At 40.8% G+C, this 5,415-nt stretch overlaps 1 non-coding gene across 1 annotated transcript; it reads left to right on the forward strand.

Annotated features, from left to right (window-relative positions):
- Positions 1 to 3,100: 3,100 nt before the first annotated feature.
- LOC120364217 (U2 spliceosomal RNA) lies at positions 3,101 to 3,286 on the forward strand. Its single transcript, XR_005579551.1, has one exon. It is a non-coding gene; the product is annotated as a U2 spliceosomal RNA (small nuclear RNA).
- Positions 3,287 to 5,415: the final 2,129 nt, after the last annotated feature.

A 5,415-nucleotide genomic window follows, 5' to 3' on the forward strand; every position in this document is an offset into this window, starting at 1 on the left:
AGGTTTATAAAATGTTCTACTATAAGGACACATGCACACGAATGTTCATTGCAGCACTGTTTACAATAGCAAAGACCTGGAACCAACCCAAATGCCCATCGATGATAGACTGGACAGGGAAAATGTGGCACATGTACACCATGGAATACTATGCAGCCATAAAAACAATGAGTTCATGTCCTTTGTAGGGACATAGATGAATCTGGAAACCATCATTCTCAGCAAACTGACACAAGAACAGAAAATCAAACACCACATGTTCTCACTCATAGGCAGATGTTGAACAATGAGATCACATGGACACAGGGAAGGTAGCACCACACACTGGGGTCTGTTGGGGGACACTAGGGGAGGGACAGCAGGGGTTAGGGGGTTGGGGAGGAATAACATGGGGAGAAATGCCAGAAGTAGGTGACGGATGGAGGCAGGAAACCACATTGCCATGTATGTACCTATGCAACAATCCTGCATGATCTGCACATGTACCCTAGAACCTGAAAAAAATTACCCTTTTTTTCCTTTATAGTTATTGACTGTTCACTGGGAGGTATTTTGAAGTAATGTAAATATCAATTTCTCATTCAACTTTCAGCTAATATTTTTAGTATCACTTGATGATTCCGGGCTGAATTTTTACCATTATTTTGCTTGCCAAAGTGATGTTTTATTCCCATTATTATTCTACACATTCTATGGTAAGAAAAAGCTTTCTCCTCTTCCCATGTATTATTTATTTATTTCAGTATAAATTCATTCCCCTTATATTAAATGAATTATAATCTGTAACTATTATTATTTATACTGATGCTCAAATTATCCCAGAATTAGCAAGTGAGAGCCCCTTCAAGCCGGTTTCTATGTTCTTTTGACAAGTATCCATTATTGTTCTAGCACTTCCTTAATTTTTTTCTTTTTCCTAACCACTAAATGATATAGAAGCACCTCCTTAATTTCTGACACAAAAGATATTACAGGCTCATTTGGTACTCTCTCTGGCCTGGCCTTAAAATTAGCCATTTCTCCAAAGATCCTTGATTTCTTTTAGCAAATAATAGTATTTATTTATTTATTTATTTATTTATTTATTTATTTGAGACAAAGTCTCACTCTGTCACCCAGTCTGGAGTGCAGTGGTGCAATCTCTACTCACTGCAACCTCTGCCTCCCAAGTTCAAGCAATTCTCCTGTCTCAGCCTCCTGAGTAGCTGGGACTTCAGGTGTATGCCACCATGCCCAGCTAATTTTTGTATTTTTAGTAGAGACAGTGTATCACCATATTGGTCAGGCTGGTCTGGAACTCCTGACTTCAGATGACCCACCCACCTCAGCCTCCCAAAGTGCTGGGGTTAAAGACATGAGCCACCCAACGTGGCAGGAATAGTATTAAGAAGCCAAGACCTGAGGATAAAATGTGCTCATTGCTATGAGGTGTTGCTCCTCCCAGACCCTCTCAGAGGATAGAGCTTTATTTACTTATTTATTTATCCATATTTATTTTCATATATGAAAATGATTAGTTTATATGGTTACTTACCTTCCATTCTTATCCAACACCACAAGATTGATTAATTCTAGTTATTTTCCTCTCCATATATAACTTCTCTCTCTGCTAGGCAGACACCTGTCTTTCATTATTTTCAGTATATTTATTTATTTGATCAGAGCCACTGTGCATTAACAATCTTCTGTTCTACCACCATATTACTGCACAGAGGCCCGCATCACCTCACCTACTCTGGCCTATCCTCACCCCTGCACTGGCACAGGTGTCCTCTTCCTTCCACTCAGACTCTGACAAAGTTATTGGGCTATCACCACCCTCATTCACAGAGGCTGCCTCACCCCACTTGGGCTCTTATATCCCATGATATAGTTTGGGCATTTGTCCTCACCCAAATCTCATGCTGAATTGTAATCCCTAGTATTAAAGGTGGGGCTTGGTGGGAGGTGATTGAATCATGAGGGTGGACTTCTTGTGAATGTTTAATACTATTCCCTTGGTGCTACCCTCATGATAGTTTGTGAGTTCTGGTTGTTTAAAAGTGAATGGCACCTCCCTGCTCTCTCCTTTGCCCCTGCTCTGGTCATGTGATGTGCCTGCTCCCCCTTTGCTTTCCATCATGATTGTAAGTTTCCTGAGGCATCTCCAGAAGCCCAGCAGATGCCAACATGATGCTTCCTGTACAGCTTGCAGAAACATGAGCCAATTAAGCCTCAAGTTTTTGTTTTGTTTTGAGACAGAATCTCACTGTGTTGTCCAAGTTGGAGTGCAGTGGCTATCTCAATCTTGGCTCACTGCAACCTCCACCTCCCAGGTTCAAGCGATTCTCATGCCTCAGCCTCCCAAGTAGCTGGGAGGCACCCACAACACCTAGCTAATTTTTGCGTTTTCAGTAGAGATGGAGTTTCACAGTATTGGCTAGGCTGGTCTGAACTCCTGATCTCAAGCAATCCACCTGCCTCAGCCTCCCAAAGTGCTGGGATCACAGGCATGAATCACCACACCTGGCTACCTCAGGCATTTTTTATTGAAATGTGAGGACAGACTAATACACCTCATGACAGGCCCCCGAAATGCCACTACCACATGCCCCACTGATGCAGACTTTTTTGAACCCAAGCTAATGGCTTTAGACTAAAATATTCAAAGGAAGGAAATGAGGAAAGGGGAAAACATTTCCCTGATTTGTGTGTGTGTGTGTGTGTGTGTGTGTGTGTGTGTGTGTGTGTGTGTGTTAGAGTTTTGCTCTTGTTGCCCAGGCTGGAGTGCAATGGTGCAATATTGGCTCACTGCAACCTCCACCTCCCAGGCTCAAGCGATTGTCCTGCCTCAGCCTACCAAGCAGCTGGGATTACAGGTGCTTGCCACCATGCCCAGCTAATTTTTTGTACTTTTAGTAGAGACAGGGTTTCACCATGTTGGCCAGGCTGGTCTCAAACTCCTGACCTCAGGCAATCCACCTACCTCAGCCTCCCAAAGTGCTGGGATTACAGGAGTGAGCCACTATGCCTGCCCTCCCTGATTATTTTTTAATCAAAAAATTAATGCAAATGCAAACAATAAGGAAAGACTAGAAACTCTATCAGAAGGAGACTAAGAATCACTTCATGGCCTTTTGGCTAAGATCAAATATCAGTCTTTACCAGTTTAATATCTGATATGTCCCCTATTCAAGGACAATATATTAAATGGATTTTCAGAAATAGGAGATGGAATAGGAGGTTGCACCATCCACTCCACACATTGACCTGGTATTAGAGTGCTTCCAGGAACAGTGCATCTAACCCTTGAAAAAACAATTTTTTTTTTTTTTTTTTGAGATGGAGTCTCACTCTGTTGCCATCATGGAGTGCAGTGGCACAATCTCAGATCATTGCAACATCCAACTCCCTGGTTCAAGCAATTCTACTGCCTCAGCCTCCCAAGTAGTTGGAATTACAGGTGCACTCCACCACATCCAGGTAATTTTTGTATTTTTAGTAGAGATGGAGTTTCACCATGTTGGCCATGGTCTTGATTTCCTGACCTCATGATCTGCCTACCTTGGCCTCCCAAAGGGCTGGGATTACAGGCGTGAGCCATGGTGCCTGGCCAAAAAAAAAAAGAACAAGAAGGAGACTAAGGAGACAGGACCACTAAATGCAATGTGGAATCCTGGGCCAGAAAAGAACATTATTGAAAAAAGGATGAAACTGGAATAAGGCCTAATACTAAATAATACTACCACTAATGTCATTAGTTAATAATGTCAATGTTAATTTTATGATTTTGATAATTGTACTATGATTATGTAAGATGTTAATATTAAGGGAATCTAGGTGAAAGGTTCATAGGAAGACTTGATGGGACTTTTGTAACTTTTCCGTAAGTACAACAGTATTTCAAAGTAGAATTTTTTTTTCAGTACTGCATTTTGGGCACATGTTCCCAGGATCTCCTTAGGGCTGTGTCATGGGCTAAAAAAATAAAAAAATAAAATTTTAATATTACATTTTATTTAGAAAAAATTCAAATAAGACAGACATATTCAAACTAAAAAAAAAAAATGAAAAATACGTAAGGAAGAAATTGTGTTGATTTTATACAAACTCTCCAAAAAAAAAAAACCAAACAAACAAACAGGAGAGAGAACACTTCTCCCTTTATTATTCTGATACCAAAATCTGAAGATACACTACAACAGGAAACAAAACAAAAGAAAAAAATGGGTCAATATTCTTATGAAACTAAGTAGGATAATTCTTAGCAAATCAAGGGCCGGGCATGGTGGCTTATTCTCAATCTTAATACTTTGGGAAAGTGAAGTGGGTGGATCACCTGAGGTCAGTAGTTTGAGACCAGCCTGGCCAACATGGTGAAACCCTGTCTCTACAAAAATACAAAAATTAGCTGGGCATGATGGCATGTGCCTGTAATCCTAGCTACTCAGGAGGCTGAGGCAGGAGAAACACTTGAACCCAGGAGGCAGAGGTTGCAGTGAGCTGAAATCTCACTGTTGCACTCCAGCCTGGGGGACAGAGTGAGACTTTACTTGGTCTCAAAAAAAAAAAGAAAAGAAAAGAAAAGAAAAGAAAATCTAGTAATACATAAAAAGGAAGGATAGGCCAGGCGTGGTAGCTCACACCTCAGCACTTTGGGCGGCTGAGGCAGGCAGATCATGAGGTCAGGAGAGTGAGACCATCCTGGCTAACATGGTGAAACCTTGTCTATACTAAAAATACAAAAATTAGCCAGGTATGGTAACACGCACCATACCTAAAGTGCTGGGACTACAGGCATGAGCCACTGTGCCCAGCACCATAGACTTTTAATAGGGTGATTCTTCCATACGCAGCATTACTTCAATGAAGCTAACTTAAAAAATAATAATATTATAAATACAAAAAAAAATTTGGGGGTGGGGGAAGTAATGCATTATCTTTAGAAAAAACTCAAAGAACATAAAAGCATACAAAATTTTAAAAAATCTCCTGTTTGCCATTTTCAATCCTAGCTCTACTAAGCTTGTAACTATTATTCCAGATGTTTTTATATACTCATTTTTGTTTGTAAAAATATGTAAATATGATGCCACAGTATATATTATTTTGTAATCCGCCTCCTTCATATGACTTTTCATTCTGGACATCTTTTCCTCTTTTATCAGTAGATTAAAATCTCTCTCATTTCCCACATCAGCACATCTCACTGTCAAGGACGGAATGGGCTTTCCATTATGTTGACCATTTCCGCTTGCCATGGGTCAGCTGGCCAGAGAGGGTTGGCCTGACTGACCAGAAGAACAGACATCTTCCAGCCGCTGTCAGTGTCCAGAGGACACTGTGTTCCTTGGACCTCTTACCAAACCAGCCAGGTCAGTTTCTCCTCCTATTTCAAAGCAAATTTCCTCTCATCTTCTTGAATTGCTGCAGCAT

Source organism: Saimiri boliviensis, chromosome 2, assembly GCF_048565385.1.
Source record: "Saimiri boliviensis isolate mSaiBol1 chromosome 2, mSaiBol1.pri, whole genome shotgun sequence".
In the NCBI taxonomy this organism is placed as follows: Eukaryota; Metazoa; Chordata; class Mammalia; order Primates; family Cebidae; genus Saimiri; species Saimiri boliviensis.